Here is a 19964-nt window from a genome sequence, read left to right on the forward strand (position 1 = left end):
CCAACATTCCTTTGAGGATGTGTGCGCAACTGCAGACAGCGACGGACGTGTAACAAACACAATTATAGTATAGATGTACTAAGGAAAATTGATTTTGTCAGACATTTCTCCAAATTTAATTAAAAGCAAAACAGACAGCTGTGACATCACCAGTCCTTTAGCAAAATGGGAACTAGCATTTAGTTATTGTATTTATAAATAAAGAAAAGTGTACTTCCAAAAAAGAAGACCCTTACAAAAAAAAAGAAGAAAAAGAATTTCATTTGTAAACTTAAGATTTGTATTTGTATATCACAATTTATGTACAATGATGAAGAATCACACACACTTGCCTTTTTGACAGCAGTCTTACACTCCATGTGAGAGGCAGTAATTCTCCTCTTTCTGGGACTTCCAACAATTGAACTAGGCTGTATTTATATATATACTGCTCAGGAATAAAGAGATCACTGCAAAGTTTTTAGTTTCTCTGGTTTTACTATTTATAGGTGTGTGTTTGAGTAAAATTAACATTTTTGCTTTATTCTATAAACTGACAACATTTCTCCCAAATTATTTTTTTTTTGTCATTTAGAGTATTTATTTGCAGAAAATGACAACTGGTCAAATTAACAAAAAATGTGCAGTATTTTCAGAGCTTGAATAATGCAAAAAAAGTTCACATTCATTTTTAAACAACACAAAAACTAACGGCTAGATTACAAGTTTTGCGTTAGAGGCTATGCGGTGCTAACGAGCAGTTTTCCCTCACCGCTCACTTCCCTACAGTGCTGGTATTACGAGAGTTTTTACAAACCCGTCGTTAAAAGACAAGAAGTGAGCGTTGAGCAAAATTTTGCTCATTACCGCACTCCAATACCAGCGCTGCTTAAGTCAGCGGTGAGCTGGTCGTACGTGCTCGTGCACGATTTCCCCATAGGAATCAATGGGGAGAGCCGGCTGAGAAAAAGTCTAACACCTGCAAAAAAGCAGCGTAAAACTCACTAACGCAGCCCGATTGATTCCTATGGGGAAATAAAAGTTATGTTTACACCTAACACCCTAACATGAACCCCGAGTCTAAACACCCCTTACACTTACCCTCTTACACTTATTAACCCCTAATCTGCCGCCCCCGACATCGCCGCCACCTACATTATATTTATTAACCCCTAATCTGCCGCCACCTACCTACACTTATTAACCCCTAATCTGCCGCCCCAACATCGCCGCCACTATAATAAACATATTAACCCCTAAACTGCCGCACTCCCGCCTCGCAAACATTAGTTAATTATTAACCCCTAATCTGCCGTCCCTAACATCGACGCCACCTACCTACATTTATTAACCCCTAATCTGCCGCCCCCAACGTCGCCGCCACTATACTAAATGTATTAACCCCTAAACCTAAGTCTAACCCTAACTCTAAAACCCCCTAACTTAAATATAATTTAAATAAATCCAAAGAAAATTACTATCATTACTACATTATTCCTATTTAAAACTAAATACTTACCTATAAAATAAACCCTAAGATAGGGTTAAGATAATGTAATAGTTACATTGTAGCTATCTTATGATTTATTTTTATTTTACAGGCAAGTTTGTATTTATTTTAACTAGGTAGAATAGTTACTAAATAGTTATTAACTATTATTATTAATAGTTAATAACTATTATTATATTAACTATTAACTATTTAATAACTACCTAGCTAAAATAAATACAAACTTACCTGTAAAATAAAACCTAACCTAAGTTACACTAACACTATACTATAATTAAATAAATTAACTAAATTAACAACAATTAAATCAATTAAATTAAATTAGCTAAAGTACAAAAAAACCCCCCAACTAAATTACAGAAAGTAATAAACAAATTACAAGATATTTAAACTAATTACACCTAATCTAATAGCCGGGCATTGCCCCAAAGTAATCAGCTCTTTTACCTGTAAAAAAAAATACAAACAACCCAACAGTAAAACCCACCACCCACACAACCAACCCCTCAAATAAAATACTATCTAAAAAAACCTAAGCTCCCCATTGCCCTGAAAAGGGCATTTGGATGGGCATTGCCCTTAAAAGGGCAGTTAGCTCTTTTGCAAGCCCAAACCCTAACCTAAAAATAAAACCCACCCAATACACCCTTAAAAAAAAACCTAACACTAACCAACTGAAGATCGACTTACCGGGAGAAGTCTTCATCCAAGCCGGGCCAAAGTCCTCAACGAAGCCGGGAGAAGTCTTCATCCAAGCAGGGCGAAGTGGTCCTCCAGACGGGCAGAAGTCTTCATCCAGACTGCATCTTCTATCTCCATCCATCCGGCGCGGAGCGGGTCCACCTTCAAGACATCCAACGCGGAGCATCCTCTTCATCCGACGACTAAAGACGAATGAAGGTACCTTTAAGTGACGTCATCCAAGATGGCGTCCCTTAGATTCCGATTGGCTAATAGAATTCTATCAGCCAATCAGAATTAAGGTAGAAAAAATCCTATTGACTGATGTAATCAGCCAATAGGATTGAGCTCGCATTCTATTGGCTAATTGGAACAGCCAATAGAATGCAAGCTTAATCCTATTGGCTGATTGGATCAGCCAATAGGATTGAACTTCAATCCTATTGGCCGATTGCATCAGCTAATAGGATTTTTTCTACCTTAATTCTGATTGGCTGACAGAATTCTATCAGCCAATCGGAATCTAAGGGACGTCATCTTGGATGACGTCACTTAAAGGTACCTTCATTCGACTTTAGTTGTCGGATGAAGAGGATGCTCCGCGTCAGATGTCTTGAAGATGGACCCGCTCCGCGCCGGATGGATGAAGATAGAAGATACCGTCTGGATGACCACTTCGCCCGGGTTAGATGAAGACTTCTCCTGGCTTCGTTGAAGACTTCTCCCGGTAAGTCGATCTTCAGGGGGTTAGTGTTAGATTTTTTTAAGGGTGTATTGGGTGGGTTTTATTTTTAGGTTAGGGTTTGGGCTTGCAAAAGAGCTAACTGCCCTTTTAAGGGCAATGCCCATCCAAATGCCCTTTTCAGGGCAATGGGGAGCTTAGCTTTTTTTAGATAGTATTTTATTTGGGGGGTTGGTTGTGTGGGTGGTGGGTTTTACTGTTGGGGGGGGTTGTTTGTATTTTTTTTTACAGGTAAAAGAACTGATTACTTTGGGGTAATGCCCAGCAAAACGCCCTTTTAAGGGCTATTGGTAGTTTAGTTTAGGCTAGGGTTTTTTTTATTTTGGGGGGGGGCTTTTTTATTTTGATAGGGCTATTAGATTAGGTGTAATTAGTTTAAATATCTTGTAATTTGTTTATTATTTTCTGTAATTTAGTGGGGTTTTTTTTGTACTTTAGCTTATTTAATTGTTAATTTAGTTAATTTATTTAATTATGGTGTAGTGTTAGGTGTTAGTGTAACTTAGGTTAGGTTTTATATTACAGGTAAGTTTGTATTTATTTTAGCTAGGCAGTTATTAAATAGTTAATAACTATTTAGTAACTATTCTACCTAGTTAAAATAAATACAAACTTGCCTGTAAAATAAAAATAAATCCTAAGCTAGCTACAATATAACTGTTAGTTATATTGTAGCTAGCTTAGGGTTTATTGTATAGGTAAGTATTTAGTTTTAAATAGGAATAATGTAGTTAATGATAGTAATTTTCTTTAGATTTATTTAAATTATATTTACGTTAGGGTTGTTAGGGTTAGAGATAGGTTTAGGGGTTAATACATTTGGTATAGTGGCGGCGACGTTGGGGGCGGCAGATTAGGGGTTAAAAAATGCAGGTAGGTGGCGTCGATGTTAGGGACGGTAGATTAGGGGTTAATAATATTTAACGAATTTTAGGGAGTGCAGTGGTTTAGGGGTTAATATGTTTATTATAGTGGCGGCGACGTTGGAGACGGCTGATTAGGGGTTAATAAGTGTAGGTAGGTGGCGGCGACATTGGGGGCGGCAGATTAGGGGTTAATAAATATAATGTAGGTGGCGGCGATGTTGGGGGCAGCAGATTAGGGGTTCATAAATATAATGTAGGTGGCGGCGGTGTCCGGAGCGGCAGATTAGGGGTTAAATTTTTTATAATAGTGTTTGCGATGCGGGAGGGCCTCGGTTTAGGGGTTAATAGGTAGTTTATGGGTGTTAGTGTACTTTTTAGCACTTTAGTTATGAGTTTTATGTTACGGCGTTGTACCATAAAACTTTTAACTACTGACTTTAGAATGCGTTACGGATCTTGACAGGGTAGGGTGTTCCGTTCACTTTTTGGCCTCCCAGGACAGACTTGTAATACCGGCGCTATGGAAGTCCCAAAGAAAAAATACTTTACAAAGTTTACGTAAGTCATTTTGTGGTAAGGCCAAAGAAGTGTGCGGTGACCCTAAACCTTCAAGATTTGTAATAGCAGCGGGCGTAAAAAAGCAGTGTTAGGACCTCTTAACACTGCTTTTTTACCCTAACGCACAACTCGTAATCTAGCCGTAATTGTTTTAACTTATCAAGAGTTCAGAAATCAATATTTGATGGAATAACCCTCTCCACCAGTCTTTCATATTGCTTTTGGGTGACTTTATGCCACTCCTTGCGCAAAATTCAAACAGCTCCTGGCGCAAAAACTGAAATTGGGCTGGCCATGAGAGGATCTTGATCTGGTGATGATTCATGTGTCCTTCATAAAGATAAATCTGCCCAATTCCTCCACCAAATTTCACAGTGGGTGCAACACACTGTGGCATGTAGCACTCGTCAGAAAGGATGACTTCAAGTTGGGCAGATTTATCTTTGTGAATCACGCATAAATCAAGTCATGAACAAGGTTATCTTGGAAGAAAACTTGCTTACTTCTGACAATGTTACCCAACTCTGAGGTTTGGTTTTTTTCATCAGGACAATGCTCCATGCCAGACAGCCAGGTCAATCAAGGTGTAAATGGAAGACCACCAGATCAAAGCCCTGTCGTTACCAGCCCAATCTCAAGACCTGAACCCTATTGAAAGCCTCTGGAATATGATCAAGAGGATGACGGATGGACAAACCATCAAACAAAGCCAAGCTGCTTGAGTTTTTGTGTCAGGAGTGGCATAAAGTCATCCAACGCCAATGTGAAAGACTGGTGGAGAACATGCCAAAACTCATGAAAGCTGTGATTGAAAAACATAATTTATACTTACCTGATAAATTATTTTCTTTCCTGGCATGGTGAGTCCACAAATCAATTCAATTACTAGTGAGAATTCAACTTCTGGCAACCAGGTGGAGGCAAAGAACACCCCAGCAAAGCCTTAAGTATCCTCCCGTTACCCACAATCCCCAGTCATCCAGCCGAGGAATTATGGAAAGAGTAGAAGGCACAAAGGGTTTAAGGGTGCCTGAGGTTTAGAAAAATTACAAAAAAGCCGTCTTAAAAATAAGGGTGGGTCGTGGACTCTCCATGCAGGTAAGAAAATAATTTATCAGGCAAGTATAAATTATGTTTTCTTTCCAATGACATGGAGAGTCCCTGAATCCATTCAATTACTAGTGGGAACCAATACCAAAGCTAGAGTCCACAGAATGGAAGGTAAGGATACACAAGACAGGCAAACCTAAACAGAAAGCACCACCGCTTGAAGAACTTTCCTCCCAAAAGAAGCCTCAGCTGAGGCAAAAACATAACATTTGTGAAATTTGGAAAAAGTATGCAATGATGACCAAGTGGCCACCTTGCAAATCTGTTCCACAGAAGCATCATTTTTATAAAGGCCCAAGAGGAAGTGACAGACCTAGTGGAGTGAGCCGTAATTTTCTCTGGAGGCTGCTATCCAGCTTTCTCATAAGCCAATCGAATAACACTTCTCAACCAGAAGGAGAGAGTAGAAGGAGAAGCCTTCTGACCCCTCCATTTACCTGAAAAAGACAACAAAAAGAGCAGAAGATTGACGAAAATATTTTGTAGCCTGTAAATAGAGCCTTAAAGCACACACAACACAGAGATTGTGCAATAACCACTCTTTCCTAGAGGAATGATTAGGACAAAATGAAGGAACAACAATTTCTTGGTTAATATTGTGTTCCAAGACCCCCTTAGGTAGAAAACCTAATTAAGTACAAAGAACCGTCAAGGATAAGGAGAATCACACTGTAGAGCCGAAAGCTCTGAAAGTCTATGGGCAGAGGAAATTGCCAGAAGAAACAAAACCGCCAAGACAATAACTTAATATCAACAGAATGCATAGGATCAAAGGGAGCTTGCTGCAGAACTTTAAGAACCAGATTAATACTCCAAAGAGGAACAATTGACCTAAACACAGGACTGATTCTAACCAAAGCCTGGATAAAAGATTGATGCTGCTGTAGACAGCGCCAAAATCTGACCCTTTAGGGTACTGACTGATAAATCCTTCTCCAGGCCCTCCTGAAGAAAGGACAGAATACGGGGAATTTCTACCTAACTCCAAGAAAAACCCCTAGACCCGCACCAATAAAAGGAATCTACGCCATACCTTATAATAAATCTTGCGAGTAACAGGCTTACAAGCCTGAATGATAGTGTCACAGAAAAACCTTGAAAACTGGATGGGGGGGGGGTGGCCCCTTCATGCTGATTTAGCCTCAGTGGAAGGCTTTCTGAATTGCTTACCCTTATTCCAGGGTTGGTCAGATTTAGAAGACGAGGAAGATCTGTCCCTTGAAGTTACAAAAGGAACAAAAATTAGAAGTCTGACGACCAGTGGGTCTGTTCTTCTTATCCTGTGGTAAAAAAAACTCCCTTTCCACCAGTAACTGTGGGAATGATCTCTGCCAGACTAGGACCAAAAAAAGTCTTACCCTTAAAAGGTAGAGACAGAATCTTGGATTTAGAAGTCACATCCCCAGACCAAGACTTTAACCAAAGGCTCTACAGGTTAGTTTTGCAAAACTAGAAATCTTGGCTCCCAGCCTAACAACTTGCATACTGGCATCACAGATAAAAATATTAGCCAGCTTTAGAGCCTTGATCCTATCCTGGATCTCCTCTATAGTAGTCTCTTCAGACAAAGAGTCACACCAATAAGAGGCTGCACCAGCAACTGTCGCAATACTAGCAACTGGTTGCCACTGCAAACCGTAATGAAGAAAACATTTTTAGTTTCTTATCCATAGGGTCTCTAAAAGAGGAACTATCCTCAAGAGGAATAGTAGTTCTCTTGGCTAAGGTAGATATAGCGCCCTCTACTCTAGGAACAGTGCAACACAGATCTTGCACTGAATCAGCCACAGGAAACATCTTTTTAAACACAGGAGACGGGTTAAAAGGAACACCCGGCTTCTCCCATTCTTCAGCTATAATGTCAGACATGCAATCTGGAACAGGAAAAACCTCTAGAGATTTAGGTTTGACATCAAAAAACTCTATTCAGTTTATTAGCCTTTTTAGGGGCCACAGCAACAGTTTCAGAGCCATCCAAAGTAGCTAAAACCTCCTTAAAAATTAAACAGAGATGCTCCAGTTTAAATTTAAAATTAAATTAACCTCCTCAGAATCTATTGTACTAGGAACTGCAGATTCTGAATCAGAGATCTCACCCTCAGAAGCTGCAGAGGAATGATCCTCGCTAGATAACTGAGAAAGACTAACCAAATCAGTCTTCACTGAATCAGAACCCATAGAAATGTTCTTATATTTCCTCTTCCTTTTAACAAAACTAGGTAAAGCACTTAGGGCTGCAGAAACTGCAGAAGCCAACTGCGAAGCTAAAATCTTTAGGCAAACAAACACTCTCAGAGACTAACTGAGAGGAACTGCAGGGCACTGCATGTGGATCTTTCAAAGACTGGGCCATGTTAGCAGAAGGCTGAGACAACCCCTGAACAGCATTATCTTGAGAAAAAGAAGGCTTAGATAAGGAATCCTTATCCTTAGATAATTAAAATCTTATTAAGGCAAGGGGAACAAAACAGAATTTATGTTTACCTGATAAATTACTTTCTCCAACGGTGTGTCCGGTCCACGGCGTCATCCTTACTTGTGGGATATTCTCTTCCCCAACAGGAAATGGCAAAGAGCCCAGCAAAGCTGGTCACATGATCCCTCCTAGGCTCCGCCTACCCCAGTCATTCGACCGACGTTAAGGAGGAATATTTGCATAGGAGAAACCATATGATACCGTGGTGACTGTAGTTAAAGAAAATAAAATATCAGACCTGATTAAAAAACCAGGGCGGGCCGTGGACCGGACACACCGTTGGAGAAAGTAATTTATCAGGTAAACATAAATTCTGTTTTCTCCAACATAGGTGTGTCCGGTCCACGGCGTCATCCTTACTTGTGGGAACCAATACCAAAGCTTTAGGACACGGATGAAGGGAGGGAGCAAATCAGGTCACCTAAATGGAAGGCACCACGGCTTGCAAAACCTTTCTCCCAAAAATAGCCTCAGAAGAAGCAAAAGTATCAAACTTGTAAAATTTGGTAAAAGTGTGCAGAGAAGACCAAGTCGCTGCCCTACATATCTGATCAACAGAAGCCTCATTCCTGAAGGCCCATGTGGAAGCCACAGCCCTAGTGGAATGAGCTGTGATTCTTTCGGGAGGCTGCCGTCCGGCAGTCTCGTAAGCCAATCTGATGATGCTTTTAATCCAAAAAGAGAGAGAGGTAGAAGTTGCTTTTTGACCTCTCCTTTTACCGGAATAAACAACAAACAAGGAAGATGTTTGTCTAAAATCCTTTGTAGCATCTAAATAGAATTTTAGAGCGCGAACAACATCCAAATTGTGCAACAAACGTTCCTTCTTCGAAACTGGTTTCGGACACAGAGAAGGTACGATAATCTCCTGGTTAATGTTTTTGTTAGAAACAACTTTTGGAAGAAAACCAGGTTTAGTACGTAAAACCACCTTATCTGCATGGAACACCAGATAAGGAGGAGAACACTGCAGAGCAGATAATTCTGAAACTCTTCGAGCAGAAGAAATTGCAACCAAAAACAAAACTTTCCAAGATAATAACTTAATATCAACGGAATGTAAGGGTTCAAACGGAACCCCCTGAAGAACTGAAAGAACTAAGTTGAGACTCCAAGGAGGAGTCAAAGGTTTGTAAACAGGCTTGATTCTGACCAGAGCCTGAACAAAGGCTTGAACATCTGGCACAGCTGCCAGCTTTTTGTGAAGTAACACAGACAAGGCAGAAATCTGTCCCTTCAGGGAACTTGCAGATAATCCTTTTTCCAATCCTTCTTGAAGGAAGGATAGAATCTTAGGAATCTTAACCTTGTCCCAAGGGAATCCTTTAGATTCACACCAACAGATATATTTTTTCCAAATTTTGTGGTAAATCTTTCTAGTTACAGGCTTTCTGGCCTGAACAAGAGTATCGATAACAGAATCTGAGAACCCTCGCTTCGATAAGATCAAGCGTTCAATCTCCAAGCAGTCAGCTGGAGTGAGACCAGATTCGGATGTTCGAACGGACCCTGAACAAGAAGGTCTCGTCTCAAAGGTAGCTTCCATGGTGGAGCCGATGACATATTCACCAGATCTGCATACCAAGTCCTGCGTGGCCACGCAGGAGCTATCAAGATCACCGACGCCCTCTCCTGATTGATCCTGGCTACCAGCCTGGGGATGAGAGGAAACGGCGGGAACACATAAGCTAGTTTGAAGGTCCAAGGTGCTACTAGTGCATCCACTAGAGCCGCCTTGGGATCAATGGATCTGGACCCGTAGCAAGGAACTTTGAAGTTCTGACGAGAGGCCATCAGATCCATGTCTGGAATGCCCCACAGTTGAGTGACTTGGGCAAAGATTTCCGGATGGAGTTCCCACTCCCCCGGATGCAATGTCTGACGACTCAGAAAATCCGCTTCCCAATTTTCCACTCCTGGGATGTGGATAGCAGACAGGTGGCAGGAGTGAGACTCCGCCCATAGAATGATTTTGGTCACTTCTTCCATCGCTAGGGAACTCCTTGTTCCCCCCTGATGGTTGATGTACGCAACAGTTGTCATGTTGTCTGATTGAAACCGTATGAACTTGGCCCTCGCTAGCTGAGGCCAAGCTTTGAGAGCATTGAATATCGCTCTCAGTTCCAGAATATTTATCGGTAGAAGAGATTCTTCCCGAGACCAAAGACCCTGAGCTTTCAGGGATCCCCAGACCGCGCCCCAGCCCATCAGACTGGCGTCGGTCGTGACAATGACCCACTCTGGTCTGCGGAAGGTCATCCCTTGTGACAGGTTGTCCAGGGACAGCCACCAACGGAGTGAGTCTCTGGTCCTCTGATTTACTTGTATCTTCGGAGACAAGTCTGTATAGTCCCCATTCCACTGACTGAGCATGCACAGTTGTAATGGTCTTAGATGAATGCGCGCAAAAGGAACTATGTCCATTGCCGCTACCATCAAACCTATCACTTCCATGCACTGCGCTATGGAAGGAAGAGGAACGGAATGAAGTATCCGACAAGAGTCTAGAAGCTTTGTTTTTCTGGCTTCTGTCAGAAAAATCCTCATTTCTAAGGAGTCTATTATTGTTCCCAAGAAGGGAACCCTTGTTGACGGAGATAGAGAACTCTTTTCCACGTTCACTTTCCATCCGTGAGATCTGAGAAAGGCCAGGACAATGTCCGTGTGAGCCTTTGCTTGAGGAAGGGACGACGCTTGAATCAGAATGTCGTCCAAGTAAGGTACTACGGCAATGCCCCTTGGTCTTAGCACAGCTAGAAGGGACCCTAGTACCTTTGTGAAAATCCTTGGAGCAGTGGCTAATCCGAAAGGAAGCGCCACGAACTGGTAATGCTTGTCCAGGAATGCGAACCTTAGGAACCGATGATGTTCCTTGTGGATAGGAATATGTAGATACGCATCCTTTAAATCCACCGTGGTCATGAATTGACCTTCCTGGATGGAAGGAAGAATTGTTCGAATGGTTTCCATCTTGAACGATGGAACCTTGAGAAACTTGTTTAAGATCTTGAGATCTAAGATTGGTCTGAACGTTCCCTCTTTTTTGGGAACTATGAACAGATTGGAGTAGAACCCCATCCCTTGTTCTCCTAAAGGAACAGGATGAATCACTCCCATCTTTAACAGGTCTTCTACACAATGTAAGAATGCCTGTCTTTTTATGTGGTCTGAAGACAACTGAGACCTGTGGAACCTCCCCCTTGGGGGAAGCCCCTTGAACTCCAGAAAATAACCTTGGGAGACTATTTCTAGCGCCCAAGGATCCAGAACATCTCTTGCCCAAGCCTGAGCGAAGAGAGAGAGTCTGCCCCCCACCAGATCCGGTCCCGGATCGGGGGCCAACATTTCATGCTGTCTTGGTAGCAGTGGCAGGTTTCTTGGCCTGCTTTCCCTTGTTCCAGCCTTGCATTGGTCTCCAAGCTGGCTTGGCTTGAGAAGAATTACCCTCTTGCTTAGAGGACGTAGCACTTTGGGCTGGTCCGTTTCTACGAAAGGGACGAAAATTAGGTTTATTTTTTGCCTTGAAAGGCCGATCCTGAGGAAGGGCGTGGCCCTTACCCCCAGTGATATCAGAGATAATCTCTTTCAAGTCAGGGCCAAACAGCGTTTTCCCCTTGAAAGGAATGTTAAGTAGCTTGTTCTTGGAAGACGCATCAGCTGACCAAGATTTCAACCAAAGCGCTCTGCGCGCCACAATAGCAAACCCAGAGTTCTTAGCCGCTAACCTAGCCAATTGCAAAGTGGCGTCTAAGGTGAAAGAATTAGCCAATTTGAGAGCATTGATTCTGTCCATAATCTCCTCATAAGGAGGAGAATCACTATCGACCGCCTTTACCAGCTCATCGAACCAGAAACACGCGGCTGTAGCGACAGGGACAATGCATGAAATTGGTTGTAGAAGGTAACCCTGCTGAACAAACATCTTTTTAAGTAAACCTTCTAATTTTTTATCCATAGGATCTTTGAAAGCACAACTATCTTCTATGGGTATAGTGGTGCGTTTGTTTAAGGTGGAAACCGCTCCCTCGACCTTGGGGACTGTCTGCCATAAGTCCTTTCTGGGGTCGACCATAGGAAACAATTTTTTAAATATGGGGGGAGGGACGAAAGGAATACCGGGCCTTTCCCATTCTTTATTTACAATGTCCGCCACACGCTTGGGTATAGGAAAAGCTTCTGGGAGCCCCGGGACCTCTAGGAACTTGTCCATTTTACATAGTTTCTCTGGGATGACCAACTTGTCACAATCATCCAGAGTGGATAATACCTCCTTAAGCAGAATGCGGAGATGTTCCAACTTAAATTTAAACGTAATCACATCAGGTTCAGCTTGTTGAGAAATGTTCCCTGAATCAGTAATTTCTCCCTCAGACAAAACCTCCCTGGCCCCATCAGACTGGTTTAGGGGCCCTTCAGAACCATTATTATCAGCGTCGTCATGCTCTTCAGTATCTAAAACAGAGCAGTCGCGCTTACGCTGATAAGTGTTCATTTTGGCTAAAATGTTTTTGACAGAATTATCCATTACAGCCGTTAATTGTTGCATAGTAAGGAGTATTGGCGCGCTAGATGTACTAGGGGCCTCCTGAGTGGGCAAGACTCGTGTAGACGAAGGAGGGAATGATGCAGTACCATGCTTACTCCCCTCACTTGAGGAATCATCTTGGGCATCATTGTCATTGTCACATAAATCACATTTATTTAAATGAGAAGGAACTCTGGCTTCCCCACATTCAGAACACAGTCTATCTGGTAGTTCAGACATGTTAAATAGGCATAAACTTGATAACAAAGTACAAAAAACGTTTTAAAATAAAACCGTTACTGTCACTTTAAATTTTAAACTGAACACACTTTATTACTGCAATTGCGAAAAAATATGAAGGAATTGTTCAAAATTCACCAAAATTTCACCACAGTGTCTTAAAGCCTTAAAAGTATTGCACACCAAATTTGGAAGCTTTAACCCTTAAAATAACGGAACCGGAGCCGTTTTTAACTTTAACCCCTTTACAGTCCCTGGTATCTGCTTTGCTGAGACCCAACCAAGCCCAAAGGGGAATACGATACCAAATGACGCCTTCAGAAAGTCTTTTCTAAGTATCAGAGCTCCTCACACATGCGACTGCATGTCATGCCTCTCAAAAACAAGTGCGCAACACCGGCGCGAAAATGAGGCTCTGCCTATGATTTGGGAAGCCCCTAAAGAATAAGGTGTCTAAAACAGTGCCTGCCGATATAATCTTATCAAAATACCCAGATTAAATGATTCCTCAAGGCTAAATATGTGTTAATAATGAATCGATTTAGCCCAGAAAAAGTCTACAGTCTTAATAAGCCCTTGTGAAGCCCTTATTTACTATCTTAACAAACATGGCTTACCGGATCCCATAGGGAAAATGACAGCTTCCAGCATTACATCGTCTTGTTAGAATGTGTCATACCTCAAGCAGCAAGAGACTGCTCACTGTTCCCCCAACTGAAGTTAATTGCTCTCAACAGTCCTGTGTGGAACAGCCATGGATTTTAGTAACGGTTGCTAAAATCATTTTCCTCATACAAACAGAAATCTTCATCTCTTTTCTGTTTCTGAGTAAATAGTACATACCAGCACTATTTTAAAATAACAAACTCTTGATTGAATAATAAAAACTACAGTTAAACACTAAAAAACTCTAAGCCATCTCCGTGGAGATGTTGCCTGTACAACGGCAAAGAGAATGACTGGGGTAGGCGGAGCCTAGGAGGGATCATGTGACCAGCTTTGCTGGGCTCTTTGCCATTTCCTGTTGGGGAAGAGAATATCCCACAAGTAAGGATGACGCCGTGGACCGGACACACCTATGTTGGAGAAAATGGCACAGGAAGTATAACCTGTGCATCAGCACAATAAAGACATTTATCAAATGACAGAGAAAGCTTGGGATCAGCTTCCATAGTAAATAAAATAGTCCTTTATTTCCCTTATTGTCTAATTTCAATATAAAAAATTAGAATAAAACCTGCACCTCTATACTCCAGCCACGCTGGAGAGACTCACCTGTAACCAGGAATCCAATCCACACCAGCAGATAAAACAATCCTGTTCAAACTGCAAATCCTAGAAAGCTGCAACCATCAGAGAAAAGCGACAGGCAAGAAAAACAATCCTATGTCAGAAAAAACACTCTGACTCCTTGAAAATCCTGGCTTCCAAACAGCCAGTAAAAATCATGATCACAAATTCAAAAGTAAGGTGTGGTCCAACAACTTTCTTAAAGAGATATTACACAAACAAAATAAAAAGGTAACTCTGTGCAAAAAATTCCCCATAGCCAAAAACAATAAAACTTCACATGATAGAACAGTGTCCTAAACTGCTTCCCAATAAATCCCCAACCTTTAAAAGGTATATTCAGTCCCATAAAGATCCACCTTGTTCTATAAGTATCCTTCTTCTTTTTTTTTTTTTAAACAAGGAACTCCTAAGTGCTGCATCCATCTCACCTAGAAGGTAAAAGCACTTACCTGTGGATCCGTTATAGGGCAGGTACAGCAAACAGATGTGACAGAATCCTCACTGACATGTAGATAACCAACCCTGGTTTTCTATATAGGAGTAGCAAAAATGTTGGATGGTAAGTACCCATTAAAGGATTAACAACTTGATTTCTTCAGACACCTTCTTTGCACATCACCTACAATGTTACGCAGGCAAATAATGACTAGGTAATGGGAGGATACTTAAAGGGACACTGAACCAAATTTTTTTTCTTTCATGATTCAGATAGAGCATACAATTTTAAGCAACTTTCTAATTTACTCCTATTATCAAATTGTCTTCATTCTCTTGGTATCTTTATTTGAATTGCAAGAATATAAGTTAAGATGCCAGCCCATTTTTGTTGAACAACCTGGGTTGTTCTTGCTGATTGGTATATAAATTTATCCACCAATAAAAAAGTGCTGTCCAGAGTTCTAAACCACAACAAAAAGCTTAGATGCCTTCTTTTTCAAATAAAGATAGCAAGAGAACGAATAAAAATTGATAATAGGAGTAAATTAGAAAGTTGCTTTAAATTGCATGCTTTATCTGAATCACGAAAGAAAACAATTGGGTTCAGTGTCCCTTTAAGGCTTTGCTGGGGTGTTCTTTGCCTCCACCTGGTGGCCAGGAGTTGAGTTCCCACTATTAATTGAATAGATTTGTGAATTTTCCATGACATTGGAAAGAAATCACGGTTAATGCAAATAAATGCTCTAAATGACAATTTTGTTGTTTTGAATTTGGAAGAAATGTTGTCAGTAGTTTATAGAATAAACCAAAAAAAATCATTTTACTCAAAAATATACCTATAAATTGTAAAACCAGAGAATATTATAATTTTTCAGTGGTCTCGTATTTTTTTGCAGAGCTGTGTATGTGTAAAGTGTCTGTGTGTATATATACAGGTAGCCCTCAGTTTACGCTGGGGTTAGGTTCCAGAAGGAATGGTTGTAAATCAAAACCGTTGTAAATTGAAACCCAGTTTATAATGTAAGTCAATGGGAAGTGATGAGTTAGGTTCCAGACCACTCTCAAAATTTACATAAGTAACACCGAATACATTATTTTTAAAGCTTTGAAATGAAGACTTTAAATGCTAAACAGCATTATAAACCTAATTAAATAATCACACAACAGACTGTATCATCAAACTAAGTTTAATGAACAAAAACATTTTTTTACTTGCATTTTTCTGCAAACAGTTTTCTGCATTGTTAGCATGTTAGATAATATTGGGTCGGCACCTATTCTATGCATTTCAATCTGGAGCGATTAATAGGCAGTTAGGCACCCTCACCTCAAGCAGCTGGACAGGAAGATAATAGGGAAGTGGCTGCTAGATCTCTTGTTGCTCGATAGCTAAGGTCTGTTCTGTGTATACAGATTAATTTAAGTCTGCTAAGCTTGCATAACTTTGCTGCAACACATGCGGACAGCTCCACCTACTGGCTATTTTAATTAGTGCACTGCTTTTCAATAGCAGTCACATGACTGGAAAAAAAGAATATACAGAGGGTCACCTGAAAAAAAAAGATATACAGAGGGCCACCTGTATATATATATATATATATATATATATATATATATATATATATATATATATATATATATATATACACACACACATACACACATTCATACATACATACATACAAACAACAGGGGGCTTTGGTTAAGCACATCTAACAAAAACATCTTGCATATTAATGCACATATTGTGGGAGTGCTGCCAAAATGACCAAAATAAGTATAAGAAAAAAAACAGGTATTGGCGCACATCCAAACACATAAGACCATTTTTAAATGCTGCAAAAAATTGCCTGCTTAATATTTTTAAAATTTTTAAATAAAGTTGGGATCTTAGTCACACAATATGGCCATATTCTGCTCAGCCAGTCACCACTTACAAGGTGTCCCAAAATAGACTGGTCCTAACACTATAAAATTGAGCCTAACTGGGCTGAATCATCCAATTCTAATATAACAAAATAGGATTCCAACATTGCAATACTATGCCTCAAATCAAGACTGCATAGAATGAGGCTCCCAGGCTTTATATACAGAATATATAACTCAATTGCACTGTCTGGAACACACCTGAATAGTGTGGAGTGCTTTAACCAAGGGGATTTGGTCAGTCTCCCTTAAAGTAATACAACAGGGGGGTTTGGTTAAGCACATCTAACAAAAACATCTTATATATTAATGCACATATTGTGGGAGTGCTGCCAAAATATGTGAAAAATTGTGGTCTTATGTGTTTGGATGTGCGCCAATACATATATATATATATATATATATATACATACACACACACACACACACATATATATATACATATATATACATATACACACACACACATGCATATACAAACAATTATATTTATGCAGTTAAGCACTATGTTGCAAAAGACCTGCATACAAAATATTTTAAAATCATTTAATGGACATGCCGTTCCTAAATTTTTATTTCATGATTTTAAAAAAATTAATAAAAAAAAATAAAAAAAAAAGTTTCCAGTTTACTTCCATTATCAAATCTGATGCTATTTTTTGTTGAAGTGAAAACCTAGGTAGGTAATGTGCACGTCACAAATAGGGATGAATGGAAAAGAATATCACAAACAGCACTCAAACAGCCTAAAGTATCAGAAAAACTGATAATATTAAAGATAACAATTTAACATGTGACAAGAGTGTAATCTCATAGAAAGCCGGGTAGTAGGCGGAACAGGCTATGGAACTGGTGGGGAGTATGGGAGCTCCTGTGTTTTTAGGGCAACTAGTAGGATACTTTAGATAATTTAATTATTCAATAAACTTTAGGTATTAGCTTGTGGAACATTTACTTGTTACTTTGGTATTTGTAGTGGGGCTGTATTGGATTACCAAGTCAGCATCTTTGATTACAGTTACCAACCCACTCTCATACCTCGTTCTAATTTCAATACTCTTAGCGGTTATCCGTGATTTATTTCCTTCATATATGTATTAATATTAGCGTAACATCAGACAGGGGTGTCTCCTATATCTAGAGCCAGCTGCTGCTATACTGTCAAATCTGTTTTCCACTCACTATAAACATAGTAACCTGAGTTATACATTGCTGCACTGCATATGACATCCCGGATTTAAGTATAGCATTACTGGAACGATTTAGCTACATTGAATACTCTACTAATACCCCTCTATATTAATACAAACATCAGACTTTCATGTGCGATCCCACTAGCCGGATTCTTCATTATGAGACTAGGCTCTGAATACATTTATGGTTGAAACCTTTAGAAGATGAGGTTTAAGTATGCACTAAACACACTGATACATTGCTATAATATCAAAAACCGCTGCTGCTGCCTTGCTAAATCTGGTGTCTCACTCACTCCAATCAGAGCAATTGTAGATAGTTGTTACTGCACTACACTTCACCATCTGAAGGTTTTAGCTTCATTGTATCATATACCTATCTCACCGATCTGACATAATTTCATCTTGAAATCTAGCATATAAATGATGCGTGATACTGTTATTTACTAACAACTTTTACCACTAATATGAGCATCAGACTTTTATATGCTATTATACCAGCTAGACTTTCCACATTGTGAGATTAAGACTCTGAATATATTCATGTTTAAAGCCTCCCCCCCCCCCCCCCGAGCTAATTAGGTTTGAATATACACCTAATTCATTGTCACAACGTCTCCACGTGCTATACTGCCAGTGTATTACTTATTCAACAATTGTATCTTTCATACTAGTTGGGATTTTAATTATTTCCCAGTTTTTAATTGCATTTTATTAAAAGTTACATTTTATTTTGATTTGTCTATAAGATTACACTCTTGTCCCATGTTAAATTGTCATCGTTGATATTATTAGTTTATCTGATACTTTAGGCTGCTTTTTGTGTATTCCTTCAAATGGTATTCTTTTCCATTCATGCCTGTTTGTGAATAGTAACCAATACACAGCACCTCCCCCCTCTTTTTATTTGCCTGTTGGCAATTTAATGTATATAGGGTTCAGTCTATTTTATCTATTAGTAGTGCCATTGGTCCCTTCAACTTATACAGGTAACGTGCACGTGTCTGGAGTGCAGCAATTTTGTTAGAAAGTTCTTGAGCACTAGAAGGCAGCAGTTTTTGCACTGTAGAACATTATTAAAAGCATTCTTGAAATTTTGCTGCTAAATAGTGCGCCAGACATGTGTAGGCTCCTGAGTCTACCTTCCTGATTTTCAACAAAGGATAGCAAGAAAACAATAGAAATTGACAATAGAAGAAAACCGGGGTTTATTATTTTAAATGATACACTATATCTGAGCCATGAAAGACAAGTTTGGGGTTTGATATACCATACGTCTTTAGCCTTATGAGCGCTTCTCTTTTTATTTATTTATATGATATGTTTTAAAGCTGTAATACAGGTACAGTGAAAGAGAAGTTTGATATATAAAATTCCTTAGATCGTATATATATTTTTACTATATTCATTTGTTAGCACAGTTGGCAGGGTTTTGAAAATGAAGAGTAATTCACTTATATTTCCAGTGATATGTTTATCTTGTGCTATTTGGTTTTGGCCAGATATAAATTAGCTCCTGCAGTGATCTAAGCAAATCACTGTGTAGTATGTTGTGGGGGGGCAAAGCAAACTGTAGCATACTTAAGTACAAGATATGCTCTCCAACCCCTCTTGGGGGAAGTGGAGCAAACAATATGTTTAGATGTGTAACAAATGCATAATGCAATGCTGTTTCATTTACCTTAATCACATATTTTATGTGGGGGGATTTACTTTTGAGTTTTAATGTCTCTAATATTTGAGGGCAGGTGACAGTCTATTTAAGCGAGATTCCTTTGTGTGCACATGCAAATCACCTAAATGGGCATTACATTCAACAGGAAACCCCTTATAAAATTAAGCATAATAATAATAATAAAAAAAAAGCAATACACATTTAATATTTATTCTGCCTTCATCTCCTCTAATCTATGTTTGAAAGTGTGATTTTTTCCCCACTCTCTAAGTGAGGCTGTAGCACACCTGCAGTTTGTTTGAACAAGCATCATGATACACAGTGATTGCTAAGATCACATCTGATCACTACTGACCACAAAAAAAGGAACATGAAACCCCAAATGTTTCTTTCATGATTCATATAGAACATGTGATTTTAAACAGATTTCCAATTTACTTCTATTATCAAATGTGCTTCATTCTCTTGCTATCCTTTGTCAAAGCAAGCAACAGCAATGCACTACTGGGAGCTAGCTGAACACATCTGATGAACCAGTAAAAAGAGGCATTTGTGTGCAGCTACCAATCAGCAGCTAGCTCAAAGTAATGCATTGCTGCTCCTGAGCCTTCCTAGTAATTCTTTTCAACTAAGAATACCAAGAGAATGCAGTAAATGAGATAAGAGAAGTACATTGGAAAGTTGTTTAAAAACATATGCCCTATCTGAATCATGAAAGAGAAATTTGGGTTTTCCTGTACCTTTAATGCCTT

General features: G+C 39.7%; 1 protein-coding gene across 4 annotated transcripts in view; it reads right to left on the minus strand.

Annotated features, from left to right (window-relative positions):
- Positions 1-19964, minus strand: part of VPS13A (vacuolar protein sorting 13 homolog A) — a 767672-nt gene that overhangs the window by 228654 nt on the left and 519054 nt on the right. The gene's annotated exons all lie outside the window — the stretch shown is intronic.

Source organism: Bombina bombina, chromosome 2, assembly GCF_027579735.1.
Source record: "Bombina bombina isolate aBomBom1 chromosome 2, aBomBom1.pri, whole genome shotgun sequence".
Taxonomy (NCBI): Eukaryota; Metazoa; Chordata; class Amphibia; order Anura; family Bombinatoridae; genus Bombina; species Bombina bombina.